Raw genomic sequence first — 20,958 nt, 5'->3', positions numbered from 1 at the left:
CTCTCTCTTATACACACAGTATATATAAATATGTATACACAAGCATATATATAAAAGAATCCATGAGCTCTTTTGACCTATAATTGAGAATTACAAATTGGATAGAGGATGAATGCAATTTTCTTTATCCTTTTTTTTTTTTTTTTCTATAAGGGGTTACATATCCTGTGAATGGAGCTAGAGTAAAGCATAATTTGCAGCACAGAAAAGAAATGGTTTTGATGTTTATGAATCACTACTGTCAAATTTGTACAAGTAAAATACAGTACACTAGATATATATACACAGCAGCCTCCTTCATGTTTAAAACATTCTAGAGAGCTTAACAAGTGATAACCTAAGATAAAGCTACTGTTGGGTCAAAGAATGAATTAAACAAGTGTTGCCTTTAGTCTTGACATGAAAGCATTTACAGAGCCAATGTTCTAAATCTCTGCTGGCAGAATATTCAGAGGTAGCAAACCAAAGAGCACTTAAGATGCACAGGCTCTTTCAGCTATGGATTTATAATGATATTCCTGTAGAGCATTTGTAGAACACAAAACCTGACTTGAGCAGTAAAGAAGTAATACCTCAGCTGGATATGTAGGGCCCGGAGATTAGATGAGTACCTGGAATACCTTCAAGAGCTAAAGAAAGCCTGAGAATAGATCACGTTCTGGGGGACTGACAGCAGTAGCAGCTGACTTGGTGACCCTTCCCTCCCCTTCACTGCTTTCTTAAATTCATACAAGCTTTTTCTTGCTTACATTTTTTAGGTACATTTCATGATTATGCAAGTGCCACGCTGAAAGCTCCAAAATGGGTATCCTTGGCACAATGGCTACAGCCATACTTAGCCCAATAAACTACTTTCCATCTGTCCTGATTGAATCAGCATGAAGCAAGGGAGAGGGGAATTCTCCCCCTGTGGCACTTGGCTGAGCAGTTAGTTGTGTTGCTTTCATGATGTAGATACCTGTCAGCCAAGATTCAGAGAACTGGTAAGATTTGGGTGGATGCTCCTTCCCATACAGCATTGAAAAGCTGAGGGATGACTTCAAGTTCTTCCTCAACTGATCCCAGCTCAGTCCAGTTTTCTGGTGTGGATCTTACTCCATCATAGTCGTAGTAGACGTCGTATTGGAGTGAACCATTTGTCCCTTCTTGAACCCCCAAATGTACTTTAAAAGTATTGCATTGCATGTACTTTAAAAGTATTGCATGAAAATAACTGGTTCATTTAAAAAACAAACAAACACCCCCCAAAAAAAAACAAAAACAAAACCAAACCAAAGGCAAAAAACAAAACAAAACAAAACAAAACCAAAAAACAAACCACAACAAACCTCCAGGAAAACCAAGGGGCCAATAACAAACATAAAACTCTGAGAACATTTAGAATGAGCCAAGCCTCTGGTCCTGACAAAAGCCTTTCATAGCTATAACTTTTCCCTGCGAAGTGCAGTAGACAGAGCCATAGACTAAATTGTCCTTAACACAAAATTTATTTTGATGTATGTCCCACTGTTTTGAAACGATGTTTTTCATCGAGAATTCCAATAAAGAGTAGAAGTGCCTGAAATTAGAAGAAAGTGAATTTTAAGTGCTTAATTCCAGAATTGCTATTCAAATCTACCTTGATGCCCACATTCTTTCGGTGTCTTGTATTTTATTTTCCTTTCTGTAAGCTCTAGAGATGCCCAGGATTCTGTTTTGCCGACTACATAAAAACACCCTCTGTCTGAGCATCTCCAGTCTAAAAAAAATCTAAAACCTACACAGACTAATACTTGTCATAGAGTACACCTCATCCATAGGGACAGGATCAGACACCACACAAAAGGGACAAGCTCCTGTATTTCCTAGGAGATACTGCTGCTTAAGAAATGGCAAGCACAGGGTCTGTGCCCTCTGCAGCCTGCCAGGGTTCAAGCACGTCTCCACACAGTGGAAGGGGTCCTCACCTCGGCAGGACAGGCCAGCCTAAGCAGAGGGTCTCTCCACTGGGCTCACTGCATCTGCACAGGAAAAAGTATATGGAAATTGGGGGATGAGAGACAAACGGGATTTGAGGAGGGCTCAAGCAGCTGGGGCACTCACCTGCACTCCTGTAGATGTTGGGAGTTCTGGCACACCAAGGATGACCACAGAACTGCTACCTGTGAACGAAAAATTAAATTTTACAAATCCCTACCCTTGTGCAGTCCCTGCTTATATCCTCCCTGCTTATATCCCCAGAACTATGTAAGGTGCAGGAACACCTTTACTCAATGCACTGTTTCATTTTACATTTGTAAATGCCTTTTAGAGTATTTACCTGAAGAGCAGGTTCTTGCCAAGGGACTGGCAGCTGATTTTTGTAACTTGTTAGCTCTGCATGGTGAAGGGGCCAAGATGCACACCTCATGCCAAGGAGCTCACCTCTCAGCTGTGTGAGAGCACACCCCTCTGCTGTCATGGTGCTGAACGTCTCTGTACATAAAAACTGCTTAAAAGGTTGCTGTTAATATGTAGTAGAGGTTAATTCCACAAGTTGGGAAAGCTGATGTTTTGTCTCAAAACAAACACAATGTATGTTTGTACTGGAAGTTGTAAACAAGGAGGCACACTGGGTAGGTAGCCTCAAGCTAGCAGAATTTTTTAAAAATCCCGAGACTTGTCTTTACATTATTTATAGGCTGGAGAAGACTCATTGTTTATGAAACAACCGGCAGCCCTTGTGCTACATCTATTGACACAGTGAAATGTTCTTGGATAGAAATTTGCTTTGATATCCTATGGAGATTTTCTCCTAAACTCTTAGTTTCTTAAATATGCTGCACTCAAGCTCACCCCTATCTCTCACATGCACGCTCTCTCGCTGTGCCTCATATGTTGTATACAACACTTCACAGCGAACTGAACCCCATGTGGGGGGAGAGAATTATCAAGGGTGTATGATATCTTTAAAGAGCAAATTAGTAAAACATTGATTCTTATTAAATGAAACAGAAGCAAATTTCATGAAGGCGCTGGCAAAGAGTGAAATAACTGTTACGTAGAAAAAGTTGGTGTGTTCTTTGCAGAACACAACATGAGATAAAGATGCTACTTTTATAATAGTATCAGAAAGCAGGGAACAAAGCAAGAAAGAGTACTGAAAGACTAATTCCTCCCCAAGGAAAACAAGACAAAACACTGTGTCCTAAGAGAATAGTCTGTACTCATTGTCATCCTTTATCCTTCATGACAATGCAAAAGCAGACAGCAAAGGCTCAGTGGGTCAAATTCCACTGTATGTTACTCCTCTGAAGTCCAAGATAGTACACCAGAGATTAAAACAGACCATGTCAGACTCAAAACTGTTTTTGCATTTTATTTATTGTTATTTATTGAACTGCAGTAGCCCCTAGAGGCTCTCAGTAGGACTGCTGTCTTGTTGTGCTCCAAGATCTAACAGAAAAGGACAATGACGGGACACCTGGGCACTCACTTTGATTTCATTAAGGTCTGGCACAAGCTCAAAAGTCTTCTTCTGTGCTTATTTTCCAGAGATCAGCTTCATGTCCTCTTTTTGTATGTATCACTGAGTGAGATCCTCTGATAGAAGACCCCCAAAGTTGGTGAAATTACTACTACATACAGCTTGCTGTTGTCTGCGCCAACTCATCCTCACCTGTTGCAAGCATTGTTGCAACTCATTTGCCAGAAAAAAACAATGTCCCTGAAGTGTCATAGATGAGCTTCACAGCAGGGATCTTCTCTTAGTCAGTCCCAAGATGTCCAGAGGAAAAACAAAAAAAAAAAAAAAAGAAAAAAGTCAAAGTTAGCAGTACAGCTGCCAGAAAAGCACTGGGACAGTTAAACAGAATCTTCAGTCATTCCCCTTGGGCTGGAAAGAATGATGTCTTGTCATGTGGAGCTGTTAGGAGAAAAGTAATTAAAAGCTAAGAAAAAAAAATAATTAAAAGGAATACCCCCTCTATACCAGATGTTTTGAATTGCTATAGACGTTTTTTTCTTTATTTGGAGAAAACTGTCCTTCTTCTTTTCCCTAGCCTAGGTCTTCAAGCTATACCATTGCCAAAGAAAGTAGCTTCACTATTACATAGGCTTTTTACAGTATGAAGATACCACTACATACTGCAGGGACAGGCAAAGGACAGAAGTAGACATGACAGTAATGCTGCACCCCTGCCCATTAAATATATAGGCAAACAGCCTCTGGTGTTCCAGAGCAACACACCTGGGTCAGTTGGGAAAGGACATGCACGACAAAATCACATGTATTGAAAGGACAGCAAAGAAAGTTCTTGTTTTCAGAAGATAATCTTCAACACTAATAACGACAAGTCTTTCTGACTAATCCAATTTGTCTGTAGTAATCAAGGGATCCTGGCAAGAATCTTAGTCTTCTCCATGCCCCAAAGACTGAGCCTTTTAGCACATGGCTATGTCCTGATGCAAAGGGATTAGGGCTTCCTAGTCACCTGCCAACATCAGTTCTGCAGAGTTTTCTTCAGTGACTTCCTCTGTTGCTTGTCTTTGCCTGTCAATACCTACTGAGGCTGGATGGAGCTCATGCCTCAAGATATTCTGTTATGGCCATTTAGCGCCAATTCTCCTGCTGGCTGTGACATGAGGTCCTCAATGGAAGATGTAGAAGGGATGCCTTTGTATCTGTTTTTCTCAATAGCAAGCCAAGACTGGTTTCTTCTTCTCAAAGGTAAGTAATGAAAGGAGAGAATGTGACAAACAGGAATGAGAAGGAAAAATCATCCAAGCACACCCATGGGAAGGTCATAGTTAATGAGGAGGATATGTGAAGAACAGAATATGAAGAGTACAGTCTAATGGAATAGTATTTGTCAATACCTCACTGCTGCAGACCTGGCATAGACACCTGTGCGATTAAAGAAACAGGAGGTAAAACAATCATACCACTTTTTTTTGTAGCTTTCTTTTCCTTTCAGTTAAAGAAACCCAAATGAACTGACTATTTGCCAATTTAACTCTCTAGCAGATGCTGTGGCCTGCCTTGAGCAGGCAGGGATGCTGGGGTTCCCTGGAGGCACCTCCCTGGGTACTTGCACAGCACTCAGCACCAAACTAAGGGTGCTCCAGCCCAGCAATGAGGTGGGAGGCACAGACCATCATGTCTGCTGGGGGCACAGACCATCATGATAGACATGGAAGGGAGCACACACACTGCCTGGCAAGGATGCTCCTTTCGTATGTGTTGCACAAAGCCCACTTCATGTTCAATGAAGTTCAAGTTTCATACCTTGGATCACTGGGCTTAGCCAGGCATTTTTTCTTGCTGGAAATGTGATTATTCAGCTTTTCCTCAGGTCTGACCTAAAGACCATCTACACAAAGGTAGAGGCTCAAGGCAAAAAATGCTCATAGGTTTCATTTATACATGAACTGGAACAGAATATAAACTAATGCAAAAGGGAAGCCATACTAATAATAATTTATCATGTCAGTGTGTGCAATGGGTGGTATTAATAGCATGCCTAATATTTTTTTGTTAAGTCAGAAAAGATGCTCTGGAGTGATATTGCTAATGACAGTGCCGCATTGTTATGTAGATGAAGTTTCAGGCCAAAAAGATTAGTGGTGCAATTCATACTACGTTTTAGTGGAAAAAAGACAAATCTAGCCTTCCTTTTAGTCCCCCTTTAGGGATGACTTTTTTTCATCCTTTGGATCCAGGACGATTTGGACTACCTTTCTGCCTGGTGTGACCAATGTAAATTTAACAGCAGTATTCACAATGGACTTAGGTGTCTAGAAACTACATTAGGATCCAGACTCTCTGGATTGTTTCATGTTTCCCACAGAACAAAATCTGTCTTGATGTAGTTTTTCATGTAAACTGGGCAAAACCAAAGTATGACATTTCTAGCCCCCAACCCCACACTACCCTAATGCCTCCACTGGTCTTCATAAATACAATTCTTTCTGAGAGATGTTGTCAATGGGAGCAGAAACAATGGGAGCTTAGAACAAGCCAAGAACTAATAAAAATAAGTACCCTCAGCAGCTGGTGAATGCTTGGGATCTGCATAGTTTCCAGCTCAGCAGGAATTCATGGGCCTCCAAAACTGCCCCAGAACTGATTTGGTGGGCCACTGCAACTTGAAGTTGAGAGCAGTATACAGTATATGTTAATAAATATGTGTTTTCCTTCAGAGTTTAAATTTTCCTTCAGCTCAGGCTATGTAGCTAGTTTGCACAATGCAGTTAGGAGAATTTGTTGCTGCAACAAATTTGTTTGCAGTAGTGGTTCAATCAGGACATGTGAGCCACAATCGAATCTAATTCATTTTTTCCTAACTGTATGGACTCCTCAATACTAGTTAGAGTAAGAGCTCATTACAGTAAGAGCTCTGCCTATGAATATGTACACAAAGCACCCCTGTTGTAAAAGCAGCAGCCATTTTACGTTGTCACTTCTAGAAAATAATTTGATTTCCCAGAGTGAGAGAATGCAACACAGGACAATCATGGATTTTATTCGGGCTAGCACCTTCAGCAGTAAAGTGGTGGGTGTAATCCTTAGAGAGAGGTTCTACCATTTTAATCACAGCAGTAGAGTGGTAAAACTCTGTGTGTAGGCAAGCTATAAAATAAATTTTGAGAGCCTGTTCTGAGCTATGGCATTCCTATATTCTTGCTTTTATACTTTTTTTTCGCAACCTCCGTAAATTAGGATGAGTTATAACCTAATGTTAACTTGGATGAAGGCTGAGTTTGCAAGAGGTGCATGCAGAGAGAGGGTTGTATATTTTGGGAGGGTGCTCTGTAGCTCAGATCCATTGCTTCATTTCTGACTTGTAAATAGTAAAACTATTTGTTATTCAGTTTTCAAAGACAGCAAAATGTGTCAGCCTGTCACACTCTGTAAATCAGCTGTCAATAGGAACTTTAGAAACAGCCCATCTTCCCTTACTGCCTAGCAAATAACAACTACCAAAAAACTAAACACTTGCCTTTTATGTTCTTCGGGAAACAAGAAAGCAAGAAGAAAAAAGAAAAAAAATAACATTAGCATCTTCCATGGAGACTCTTTTATGTGCTGGCACTACAATCTTTTGGAATATTTCCTCATTCTGGTTTCATTCACTATGTCACCATTAGCTTTGTGTTCTAGATAGAGTGGCTAAATTACTGTGAATGCTATGGTTAAATTATTAATGTTGCCTTGGTTGCTAATCCAGTGCTGACTGCGTGTTACCTTGGATTGTGTGGCTGGTTATAGTTCACTGCCTTTTGTCCCTGTCTTCCCAGGGTACCATCTCTAAGCAATTACCAAGCCTGATGTTTTCTTGTTATCTTGCTAGTTATTAAGCAGCTCTCTTAGCTTTTCCCTTGGTGTCACAGCAACAGCATTAATAGACCTGGATTGGACCTGGAATATGGAAGTTGTATTTCTATCCACAAAGCAAGCCCAGCTCAGCCTGCAGCACAGTAGGCTTCCCTGCTTTGCCATGCCAGACCTTAGTTGACCTGCCAAAGTGGACTAATTAATGCTATTTCTATTGCTGTCACCTACATCCAGGGAGATAAACTCATATCACACAGCTGAAGTCATGCTATCAACTTTTCCTTGTTCCCATGCAGGCTCTCTGGATGTGAACCAGCAGCCCATGACTGACTCCATAGCCTGCACAAATTCCTAGAGCTATCTACTGCCTTTGCCATGGATTGTTTCAGCATTGTCCAAAAGAAGTAAATAAACCAGTGGACAGAGCCAGCTGAGAACTGAAATTTTGGTTTGCAGGCTCTTCTTCATTTCAATAATTCTAGTTCCTAGTTAGAATAAAAGCTATTCCCAAAATAACCATTTGCTACAACTGCCAGTTCTTAAAAAAATACATTAATGGACAATTTTAAAATATTTTGCTCTGAATCATTTCACTTTAGTTTTATATGACATTCTGTGCTGTAACTGTACATCTTTAGTATGTCTAATATCATGCACAGAAAATATATAGCAATCACAGAATCACAGAATCATAGAATCACAGAACTATTATGGTTGGAAGGGACCTCTGGAGATTATCTGGTCCAATTCACCTGCTGAAGCAGGTTCACCTAGAGCAGATCACACAGAAGGTGTCCAGGCAGGTTCTGAATGTCTCTAGAGAAGGAGACTCCACAGCCTCTCTGGGCAGCCTGTTCCAGTGCTCTGACACCGTGAAAGTAGATAAGTTTTTCCTCATATTCAGATAGAACCTCCTGTGCGTCCGTCTGTGCCCGTTGCCCTTCATCCTATCACTGGACACCACTGAAAGGAGTCTGGTCCCATCCTCTTGACATCCACCCTTGAAATATTTATAAATATTGATGAGAACCCATCTCAGCCTTCTCTTCTCCACGCTAAAAAAAAACAGCTCCCTTAGTATCTCCTCATAATCACTTACTCTAAACAACTCATCAAAATGAAATGCCGCAGCATTATGTTTTGAATTTTCCCTATAAGAAGTAAATAATTGAACTTCTGCATAATACCAATTTATGTGAAGCCACATTTTTAATGGAGAGTTGGTTTTCATCTGCTGAGACCAACAGTTACAGGCAATATCATGTTACATTTATTTGGCATATCAGAATGCACTAAGACATGGGGGTTTTTGTTAACACTCACAGGTTAGTCATACACAGCCAGAAAAAAAAGGCTACTTATTCTCTGGATCTCAAGTTTTTATCCTTTCCATATTGTCCTCAGGCTTGCTTTGACCGGTTTCTTGCTGTGCTGGATGTCATGGCCCATGCCTCCTTTCCAGGCATTGGGAGGCAGAAGCACAGGTGTGCCCATCTCAGGGGCCTGGCAGGGACCCACCTGAACCCAAGGCACTGGACTGGCAGAGGGAAACCAGTGCTACCCTGGAGCCCAATAGAGCACCCACAGTGACCTCCTCTTTGCAAGGAAGTGCTTGTTCTGAAACGGTTGCTTGTGTTTTCTGGCCCGCATAATATCTGCTTTTTCCTTTCATGTGCCAAAACCTCATGGTCAAAGTGGAAGAAACCTATCTTGAAGTAATTCTCCTATATATGTACCTAAATACGTGCGTGATAATTGCGCTCTCCACAGCCCTATCCACCCTGCCTAGACAGCAACAGAAACTTCTGGGCTGATGGACCACTATGGTCATGCACACGCCCCTTGGTTGACAGACAGGGCCTTTGACCAATGAGATGTCTCAGCTGAAAGAAGTTTCCAGACCACTGCCATAAATGACCACAGCTCAGATTCAACTAGGGTATAAATGGAGTCTGACAGAAATCCCTTTTTGAGTTGGTCTTCAATGGAGCAGCAGGTAGGTAGTGGGAGGGTCTGCTCCTTAGTCTGACCATCTAAGAGGTATTTCTTAAACACTTTTCTGACTTGATAAGTAATGTGGGTACTCTTGAGAGTCCCCACTTCGAAACAGAGCAGGAAGATGCACATTTTGAGTTACCGCTTTAGAGTTTTGAGATCTGATCCTCTTGAGTTTGAGTCAGTTGTGTAGTAATTGAACTCTTAACCAGTATCTGAACGTGTATTGTATAATGTTGTCAGAATGCTGAATAATTTTGGATAAACCCAGCTTGTAGTTGGTTTTCTGCTAAACAGCTTTGGTTAGAATAAAGTCTGTCTGGAGCTTGTTTCCTGGCTAAATTGACTTTTGGGGTGCTTCTGTGGCAATATGTGTTTCTTCAGTTATCTCTACCTATAGAGATGTATTGATATCAAATCTCTATTGTGTTTAGATGGTTTTGCCCATCTTTGATATTGAGGAAAAAAGTATTTGAGTAAAAAGTGCAAACTCATTTCCTTGCTTTTTGAGCTTATTATGTTTTTTCCTTGGTATACTTGGAAAACAAATACTGTCAGCCTTTGTCAAACTGAGGACAGCTGCAGTGCCAGGAAGGAGGATAACGGCAGCCTAGCAGAGCAAAGAACACATGGCTTCCCACCCACTAAAATCTCTGCTGCCTTAAAAAAAAAAACCAAAGCAGCCTATGCCAACTCAGCAGAGGCATCACTCTATCACTCTTTTCCTCCTCACCAACCCTCCTGCAACCTCCCTCTGGTGTGGGCTCATCTTCTGTCTGCTCTTTGGCAGGAACCTCAGCAGGGAAAGTTTTTGTACCAAGTCTGCCAGGCAAGTCAGGATGACAGAGTTTGAGCTAACATGAAAATTAGCAAAAATCAGCAGATAGATGTATTGCCTCCAGCCACTGAGACACCATCAAAAGATCTACTGTTTGACAGCTGGGTCCATAGGAAGTCCTTTGCTCTAGGTGTTGAAGCAGATGCTAGACCTCTTGGATCTTTGACAAGAGAGAAGACCTTTAACTTGACTGCCTCCTGTGTCTTAGATACACTTCCTTATCATCTTGTTTCTGCAAAAATTTACTGCTTTATAAGGGATGATAGCACCAATAAGTCAAGAAGCTCTTTGCTTTGATTTTCTCGGTGGAATGATTGTCATGTGAAGCCTGTTACTTTCTTCAGTCTTGGCAAGGCAACTTTCAATGCTGGTAAGGAGTCAGGAAAGCATTTACTTGGAAAGAGGCAGGAGCAGGCATACATTTCAGAGGGAATATTTTTGTAGTCTACACCACAAAGAAGAGCCATGCTGAAAAATATGGCCTACCAGGTACAGCTGGATTAACGATGAACCAAGTTTTCTCAGTGACAGAAAAGACCAAATGATATTCAGTATACCTCAGTCAATATTAGATGCTACCTGGTAGTAAATGGTTTATTCCCATCTATGCTTACAGACCACCACTAGGTCTGGGGAGCTATTCTGATCTCTATTGCAAACAATGTAAAGCACTTCTCTTTGGTGCCAATGAGAGCACTGAGCTGGGGCTCCTCGCTGTCTTGTGCCATGCCAGGTAAACTCATGCAAGGCTAAAAAAGAGGTTTGCATTGGGGTCAGAGGATGGAGGAACTTCTTTGTTTCTCTGCTTTTTGAAAGAAGAAGGAGATGAACTTTAAAACAGAAGAAAATGTTCCTATCCCAAAAAAAAAAAAAAAAAGAAAAAAATCCCACTCTAACATGGCATTCAACTATTCAACTATATTTCAGCTAAATTTTACTAGAAATCTGAAGCAAAACTGAAACATTGAATGCCATTTCAAATGGAGATTTTAATTTCATTTGAACTCCTGAAAACATTTTACTTATGAAAACCCATTTATAGAATCATGCTGCCTGCATATCAGTTTCGCATCACTTGCCTGAGTTCAGCCAAATTTGACAAAGACATGGAGTCCTCAGCAATAATGAAGGCTCTGCAGGTGTCATGACTATCTTCAGAACAGCCTTTGGGTGGCTGTGCAGAGACCCTGTCAGTGGCTTCAGCAAGAAGAGGTAGCAATGTGAGTTCACCCGTTACACATAAAAGAGTTCACACAAGAAAAAGACATTATAAAACATTCCAGCCTTTGGAGATTTTCTGTTAGAGCTCTAAATAACCACAAATTCAAATCCACAGGAAAACAGAGTCACTAAATCTGCAGCTTACAGAACTGCTTTTCTCCTTTTCATAATATTTTTCTGTTTTCTATCCCTGGATGTGTTCTAGAAATGAAAGGCATGTAATGTTCCATTTTCTTCAGTTTCCTGTCTTTCTTCCCTCACAGTTTTTAAAAACTACCTGCAGCTACAAGTTTCCAAACAAAAAGGGGAGCAGGGAGGTCTGTAACTGTTTTTTGCTAACTTTCCCAAAAGCAAGGAATGTTTGTGGAAGCAGACGTAGTAGAAAGTAAGCTTTGTCTTATGGAGAATCTTTTTAAGGTAAGAAAAGGTAAAATTTCTAGAAAGGGAAAAAAAATTCCTTCATTTCCAAAACAAAATGGTAATGCAAAAAAATTAAAAAGGTCCATATGAATTCCCTGAAGTTAAAATAATTGAAAATGTCTATATTGTGATGTTGAAGCAGCAAAACTGAAATGTCCAAGAACTAGATCATTAAGTGAAGGCCTCATTTCCCATACAAATGCAGAAGCATTCCCTAGAGTATATTTCCTGTGATAGGCTGCTCTTTTAACATATATGCTTATCAGTGACACTTGAAATATGTGGCTGCAGTTTTCAGTCTCTGAGGGTGGTTTGTTACAAGTCTGCACGTTGATAGCAGTGAACATGTATTTGTATCTTATTTTTTCAGCGTCCAAAGAGCACCTAAGTCTTTCCCTATAAACAACACTTAAGTACAGTTACTGGATGGTAGCAGCTCTTTTGCAATTAACTTCTCTTGGGTCAAGAAGGCAATGAGGATTTTTATTATGCAGGTCTTTTGTGGAAAGCCTTCCCAGAGAGATACATCTTGCTTATTGGAAATTTTGTGTTTTCACATATCTGAACATGAGCCTTTTTGTTATGTTTTGCTGTTGTGGTTGTGGTGGTTGTTTTTTTTGTTTGGTTGGTTTTGGTTTTTTTTTGGGGGGGTGTTTTTTGTGGTTTGTTTTGGTTTGGTTTTGTTTTTTTGTTGTGTGTTTTTGTTGTTGTTGGTTTTGTTTTGTTTTTTTAAATTTATTTTCCTTTCTGTGATGATAGCTTATTCACTTTTGGACCAAAACAAGAAAGGGGGTATTTAAATAATGGTATACCTAGCTCCTGTTTTTCTCTTCTTCTGAGTGTCATTTTTTTTCTTCCTTCTCCCCCCACCTTCCTTGAGAATAAGAATATCTTTTGTCTTAAAGATAACCTTAGTTTTCTGAGACCAGCTCATCTGGGGAGCTTGGTGAGTTTCTTATCTAGGAAACAATGAAGTGCAGAGCACAAATGGAATTGCTTTAACAGCTAACAGGATGGGATCTGCATGAAATTTCCCCCACTGTCTCAGCTGTTCTCACTATATGCCAAATCACAGTTTCAGAAGGATGAAATACATTCATTTCTGCAGACTTTGATTTGGCTGCTACAGAACCCTGTCCTTCCAAAAACAAAGGCCTCTTCCATAGTCTTATACAAGAGAATTTGGATTTAAAGACTAAAGCTGTATGAAGTTTCAGGAAAATTAAATTATATATAATTGAAAAACATTGTCCTACACTGCTTGAATGTATCTTGCTAAAACCTACTTTTTGGGAAAGCAGATTCAGGCAGTGGGCCCCATGATAGGCACCCAGGTGTCTCCCTCTCTGATATTGCACTGAAAAAAAAAAAGGTTAAACTTTAAATTCCTGGGTGCCAGCTTCAGCAGTTCTTCTCTACAATCTGAATATACGTCAGCCTTGAAGCCTGCTGCAGTGCTGACTGGCAGGTGATGCCCTGCCTGTGCCTTTCCACTCACATGGTCCCATCTGCACCTGTCCTTTGGGTTAACATCAACACCCCAAACCACAGGGGCACTGGGATCTCTGTGTTCCTCCCTGTGGTCTGAAACTCCAGATTGGTGACAGGCAACATCAGCCCTCACACCACTGAGTGATCAGCTGACGTTCAGGAAGCCCACAGAATAAATCGCACACTATCTTTACTAGCTAGCAGAGGATGGCTTGGTGCTACAGAGCTCCTGGAGCCCAGGACCATACAACCCTCCTCCAGATGAGGGAGGAGGAGTGGTGTTCCACTGACATGCCTAGACCCAACTGAGCGCAGGCAAGAGATGTCATTTCAGATGAGTAAATTCAGAGAGTGCCACCAGTGACTGTCCATGCAGACTCCTCTGTCACAAGCTCAGATGTGTGTCCCTTAAATCATGGACATGTATGAGTTGCATGACAGCATGTAAAAACAGCTCACACTGAGCTCTAGCAAGTCGATAAACTTTTGCTTAGCCCTGTTGAGCACTCTACTGGCTAGGAGGCATATGAGTTTCACAGATGTTCTAGGGGATTTTTTTTGGTTAGTTGGTTATTTTTATTTCAGTGCCCATGTGTTCACAAGCTCCATTTCAAGAAGATTGTCACGGAGCCTGCAAATAGCAGTGACTTTTAATTGCTACCTATCTGTATTGGATTTGAACCAGTGACCCAGAGATGAGAAGAACCATTCCTGATCCCATTACCCATCTCCTGAGTCCACCGGTCCCTGAAGAATGTGATTCATTAACTGAACTGCTCTTTTGCTGATTGTATTTTTCCAGCACCTCATAACCTACATGAAATTACAATATTTTTCCCATTCTGACTGTATGTATGTCAGATACTTACATATCTCCAGTTATTTTGCTAGCTAGCCTCATAGGAGTTGTGTAAATGGCATTATCAGAATTGCATCTCCCTGATTAATTATTTCCAATTTTATAAAATAGCTGAGTTAGTGAAGACACTATCAAAAGGGTTTTTAAATAAACATGCTTAATCTTTTGGAGATTAAAAGAGATAGTATGGGTGACATATAATGATTATTTTACCCCAAAGCCATCAGAAATACAATGTACAAGAAAAACACATCAAATAAATAGGCACAATAGAGAGCATTTCAATGAGAAGATAATCACACTGCAGGATTTGCTTCAACTCAGTGGCCTAAATATTGCCCTATAAGAAAAATACAATGAAATAAGAATATTAAAACAACAAAACAAAAAACAGATTTATAACTGAGTCTGTTTAAAAAAAGGTACTACAACTAATATCTAAGGTCATTTATTTTTAATTCATAGTATCTAAATTTGTCAAAGAGACAAAAATTAAAATAATTTAAGAAGCTAGAAAGAAAAAAAACAAGGTGATGAATTTCTGGCATGATGCACACTTTTATTGATAAGAGTAAAATGGTTAGGCAATGTGTCTCTAACCAGATATCAAGAAAATTACACTGTCTGACTATCTTCATATTTTTCACAGCTATGTATTGTACGTAAAAGAAACACACGGCCTGCCAGTGTGGAAATTTATTAGAAGCAGTGTAGATTCACTCTGTATAAAAGGAATTAATTAATAAATCATGCATCCTTCTGCAATTCATCCTGGCTGCAAAGGGATGGCTGATGCAGAATAATGCACGGTTTTCATACACCGTGCTGGGCTATTAGATGTACAGATGCTATTAGGTTCTGTCCAGATCTTCTGTTGGTGTAACCTGCATAAATCAAGTGAAGTTAATTGAGCTATGCAGATTCACCCAGGTAGATGGGAGAAAATCACATATTCATTTATAGCATGCCTGAGGAGCCCAGAGAAGGTTATTTTAAGGCATATTGTGTTCTTTGAAGTTAGGAACCTGATTAACTCTTTCCAGCAGATGCAGCCTCTTTGTGACTAATGGCTTTTCCACTGACTAGATATTTGGAGTTGTACTCCACAGGGCTCAAGCTTTTTGCCAGATTTTGACTGAGAAAAGATCACATTTTCACTGTGTAATTATTCTGTTAATTAAGCTTTTCACACATTTGTGTCATGTGCACTGTGGCATTTCATCTGCCCTCAAATCATTCTACAAAGAGCTAAGGTAGGAAAAAAGTCATATATGCTACCTGGATACAGGCTTTCACTAGCAATTTTAGGTCATAATCTTACCAGCTGATTGTCCATGTAGCTATCTGACTAGCATATAGCCTAACTTACAAAGACCCAGTGTTTTCCGACAGCCAAAACCAGTGGTCCAAAAGAGCCACGGATCACTCACAGCAGTTGGGAAGGGAAGAGCTTTGCTTGACCCTTCTAAAAGACTGGGCTGAAATCCGCTCCCTCCCTTCCTCCCTTCCCAAGCATTTTGCTTTAATAAATTTTGCTAAGATGGCTTCAAGGACTCCAAACTCAAACCCACCCTTCTAATATTGTTCACTTAACTGACATTAGAATAAAACCTCACCTCAGGTAAGGAGCCCCACCACAGATTTCTTATCAGTCACTACCTACGAACAGTACATGCTATGTTCACGTCAGCATCAGGAGAGGAGAAATAAGCAGTCACCTCCCTTTTGCTTGAAGCTACAGACAAAATATTTTTACACTGTTTGACTTATTTCAGCCCAACTTGTGTGACAAATACATTTCATACTAGGCAATGGGCAGGCTTGCAGCCGCTGCTGGAAAGGCAGCAGTTACAGGGACTATTGCAAGCTGGCCTAATGTCTCAGATCTCTTCAACAGCTCTTTGCTAGTTCAGATGCCAGATTCATCTCTGCTGGGCTACAAGGGTGTCCCCTCTAGTCAACTGCATGTTGACACTGTGCAAGTATTAGATTAAGTTCTCAAACATCCAGAATTCCCAATGTGCATGTTGGCTTAAATACAGGGAGGACACAGAACCTCATGGCTTTTGAACATTACATATTTTAGTTCCTGACATGTCTAGAAAACACAAAGTTACTCAGACTCGAAAAATGCTCCTTGCAATTGATGGTTGGCCTGTACTTACTGTGTACCGGGTGTTAGATGTAATCAGGCCAGACAGTTCTTGATGGCTAGTGCCTTGTTCTCCCAGTAACCAGAGGAAATAGTAATATAAGGTGGAGGGAGGAATATGGCCCTGAGGTTTAGCATCAAAATTTAATTTTCCCGTTGTTCTGTAGATGTATAGTACCAACAGTACTTCTCAGAAGTAGTAAAATACATCAGCTTCTTGTTGGCATGGAAAAAAAAAAAATATACCAGCTGTTCGATATTCAAACACGGCAGTCACATATTTGCATTGACATGAATGAGAAAGGTTTCTCAGTCATTTCAATGAGAGCTTGGATGAAAGAAGCAGATCTAAGAGTTTTTTCTACTGCTTCTTTTAACACTGCCTGCAAGGTACTTTTCTACCTTCTCCTTTTTTTTAGCTTATCAATATATATTTCAGAGTTTTTTACTTTAATGTTTAACACATCTTTTTTAAAAGGAAGCACGATCAGTTTCTAACAACGCTACTTAGAGTTACAGTGACACAAAAAGGCAGCCACAGACTGTGAGAAAAGCTTTCAAAAGCCCACAGGAGGTGACAGGGTTGGAAAGCTGATACTTTCATGGCAAGTTGATCCCTGGTTAAATTCAGCTGGTATATGCTGTAGCCTTTCACAGGTTCCAGGTAGTACTCTGGACTGGGATAGATCTCTATCACTAGTGCTGAAATCAAGGCCAACATTGTATGGTATTAGTGCCATGCATCAACATGAGGGCCCTGAGTTCTGCTTTTCCCTTCAGAAAGCACTTGAGTTCATTTATTCCACCTTTTAATCAGGCACCACTTCTCTTTTGACTACAGCTTAACCTAAGGGAAAATCTGAGTACAAGCTGAGCAGAAGAATCCTACCTGACTTTAGTCAAAGAAGAGTGGTTTTATTCTTGATTTGAGGCAAGAGGCAGTTTGATCTTAATAATATTGTGCTGTAACCTCCTCTCAAATTAGGACACTAAGAGTTCTTTCACTTTTGTTTCTGCAGGTCTTTGGTAGGTGGTTCGCATCTTGAATATGATTAGCAATCTGTACAAAAACACAAAGTTAAGAATAAAGGAGTCAATTAGGGTTATATTCAGGTATGCACACCACTCCAAAATAGTAAGAATTCAAATAATTATGCAGTTCAAGGATAATTCATACGAGTGTATCCCTTGAGAATCTTCAGTTCATCCCCTGATCCTTATTTCTAATTAATCCTTGAGTACTTTTGTAGGTTAATACAATTAACAATAGGGATAAACCCTCTGCAGTCTTTAGTCGATTGGATTTGCAGAACTTGCTTTTCTTTGCTATGACCAGCAGGGGTCCAAGGAAGTCCTGCTGCCCTCTTAAATCTGACTTAATTCCAGCATCAGCCAATGACAGGCACACAAAACCATCTCATTTTAAGCACACTAAGGGTACCAAAGAAGGAAAATCAATTTAGTTCAATATTTCTTCAAATGACTGCCACACAAACCAACATGTTTGACCTCCATATACACATTTCCTATCTTCTCATTGTACTCTCACTATCCAAAATGAAAACTGCCAGCATGTCCTCGAAGGCATTAGATTTAAAACCAAAAATGTATATATAAAAACAATGTTTTCCCCCAGGAATTTAAAGAGGGAAAGGTTCTGTAGGGTGAGACTGAATTTGGCGTAAGATACTGATATCTCCTCTCCTCCTCTCCCCCTTATTTTACTAGCCTGTTGCTGTTTCTGTCTTTTCCAGGTCTTTCCAGGTGGATGTGAATCACAAACACGGGTGCTGCTCCCCCTGCCTCTGTCTCTTTCCTTATATGCTCATTAACTTTCTGCACTTCATATTATAGTCATCATAGTTTAATACGCAACTTAGATTTTCCTTTTAATCACTCACAAATGTGTAGTCAGGACCTGGTATACTTCTTTTCCTGATCACACATAAACTGTATATGCAATATTGGGTCCCCAGCCCCTTTCCATCTCTCCTTTTTTAGTGTCTTCTCCTTCCATGCACATTAGGTTATCCAGTCCTTGATTATCACACCAAGGGTTTCACTGGAGAATCTCAAAGGGCAACACTTAACTGGCAATGGGTCCTTTAGTTTCCAGTGTCTTGTTAACCTTGTTAACCTCAGCACCACTAACCTCCATCCACTATTAGATGTTCAAAGCTTCTTAGATCGTGTCCTTCATCTCTAGATAACTGCTTGCAGGTGAGTATTTACGTTCTGTTGAATATCTCTCCCTCAACAATGAGACAGAAGGATAAGCATTGATGAAATACCTCTGCAGGACTCCTGTTTCCAAGAAAGAGACTGGTATCCTGATTGCATCCTGCAGCTCTCCTGGGTGTACTGAAAGAGCCTGAGAGCCCACACTCACACTAGATGTTATTATTTTCTTTTCTGCAGAATCTCAGAAGGTTTCCAAATGGATACTTTTGTTTTGCAGGCCCATGGGGAGTCCATGTTTTTTTTAGTTTGAAATTAAAAAACCAGTAAAATGACACCAGGCATTTTTAGTAAAGAATTTGTTATGGAATATGAATACTGAAAATTGAGAAATTAAAAGAACCATTTAAAAGGGTTTTTGATTAAATCTATATCCCCACTGTCCTTTATCGCTGTGTGTCCATGCCTTCTGTGGTTCCTTTTTCCATTTTCAAAAGCATCTGTACTGCAGTAAAGGACTTAGGAGGTAAAAACCTTCATCTGTGTGGCTATACGTTCAAAATGTGTGACTGCAGAGTGGAAGCCTGAAATGAAAGGGCTTATTAATAACATTTTTTATTCATACAGCAGTAAGAAAAGGCTTCATTTGTTCATCCCTTGATTGTCTTTTTCTTTTCAATTACCTTTTCTAAAAGCAAGCTTAATGTCATCTCTGGATTCCAGCAGGTTTCCAGTTAAAATGAAAACAAGACAAAACACTTTTCAACTTCAGGTAGGTTTTCCTGTGACTTTTTCCCTATAATTTCATCTATTTGTTGATAAAGCATCTGGTATCTACTAACCTGAACTGAAAAGAGCTAATTTTTGTGGTGGCTGACAGGGCTCATAACTCCTAGTCTGGGTGCCAGTCCCCGACACTGGCTGCCTAATATGAGGACTTCCCCCCAGTCCGAGACCTCAGAGCAACCTTGCACCTGGGCTTACAAAGTGGGAGAAATCATCCCTTCTGATGGTCTTCTGGAGTCCGACTTTCAAGTGTGCCCCACTGAAGAGCTTCCCCATCTGCAGAGCTGTGGCACAGCTGCCCTCACTGCACTGCCCCAGTGGTGGTGGTGGAACAGGAGGGCACATGGGAGCTTGGTGTGAGGTGGTGGGTAAGACCTGATCCCACTCTGGGGTGTTCTTCTCCCCCATTTTCCTCTCTTATGTGGCTCATCCTCCTTCTGCCTCCACGCATAGTTTATACTCCTACTTCCCCAGCAGCGTTCCCTGTAGAGTTCTCCAAGATCTCATGTTCACACAATACTGATTGTGCCCCATCTTCTGAGCTGGGCCAAAACAGTCCAGACTTTGTGAGGCTATCACAATGAGATGAGGGCTTCTAAGCTGAGTCAAACCTAAATTGAAACAGGAATGCAATCTCCTACCAGAATGCGGCAGAAGAGTATAAAAGAAAGGAAAATGTCTCACCTACGAAAGTCTGATTTCCAATCAGACTGTGCAGGACTGCCTTAAATACATGATTCAGAAGGGTGTAAAAAACTTTATAGTGATGTAGGTCGTGCACTGTAGGACCCATTGAGCACGTATGGCTTTCCAAAATCTGAAATAACTATAAAGTCTTTCCATGATCCTTAAGCTTTGGCTGGTGTTGAAAAGGGGACTTGAGTAAAATGAGAGCAACGCCTCTAGATAGTTTTGTGTAGATGGTAAGTGATCCTTAACCCATCATTTCAAACTGAACGTGCATCCCATGGCAGAACTTTCCATCTCTATACAAAGAAAGGCTTGTCCTTTTACTGTAACATTAATTAATAGATCTTTGCAGTATTTCTTGTATTTTCCTGTTTATATGGAAGTGACATTAATACCAGTTTACACGTCTTACAGGGGATCATCTATATTTCAGCTTGTGGACAATGTTTCCAGTACTTGAGTTTGTTGAATGTTAATTAACACTAGCCCCTAGTGCAAAACACCTGTTAAAAAAAAAGAAAAAGAAGCAAAAAAAGTAAATAATATGCTATTTGACTAGTTTGAGAGGAAATGGCATTATTTTTTTAAATCAGAATTATTGGTAAACTAATTATCAAACAAAAGCTTCTTAAATGTACTTTCTGGAAAGCAAACACAAAAGTCAAACAATAGGCAGCTAGAAACATGTAGAAAGCAGCAATCATTTGGGTGGTGCTGTAAAATCCACAAAGAAAATTTGTATTTTCCTTATTGAAGGTCTGTAAATGATCTCCTGACTGACTGGTATCAGTCAAGATACCTTTGAGGGACTCTGTACTAGGAAATAAATGCTTTTTGGCTCTGAAAAGTATATTTTTTCCTGGTTCCTACAAACCAATTGGAAGAATAATCCATTTAGAGAAGAGCTGTTTCTGGATGAATCAGAAAACCAGCTGATTTTTGATAGGTTATTCGGTTTCCTCTGTGATTATGTTTTGTCAGTTAGCTAAGAGGGTTTGTTATGGAAGAGCTTTTGATAACTGCCTCCTTTACTG

The 20,958-nt window shown here is 40.3% G+C and overlaps 1 long non-coding RNA gene across 1 annotated transcript in view; it reads right to left on the bottom strand.

Moving 5' to 3' along the window:
• Nucleotides 1-1,942: 1,942 nt before the first annotated feature.
• Nucleotides 1,943-20,958, bottom strand: part of LOC309437998 — an 84,649-nt gene continuing 65,633 nt past the window's right edge. The window contains exons 5-7 of the long non-coding RNA XR_014183703.1: nucleotides 17,160-17,330; nucleotides 2,083-2,141; nucleotides 1,943-2,000 (exon numbers count right to left, since the gene is read on the bottom strand). This is a non-coding gene — a long non-coding RNA (uncharacterized lncRNA). The remainder of the gene's footprint in view (nucleotides 2,001-2,082; nucleotides 2,142-17,159; nucleotides 17,331-20,958) is intronic.

This window comes from Streptopelia decaocto (assembly GCF_964273445.1).
Source record: "Streptopelia decaocto genome assembly, chromosome: 3".
Classification (NCBI taxonomy): domain Eukaryota; kingdom Metazoa; phylum Chordata; class Aves; order Columbiformes; family Columbidae; genus Streptopelia; species Streptopelia decaocto.
This window is presented reverse-complemented; position numbering and strand designations above follow the sequence as displayed.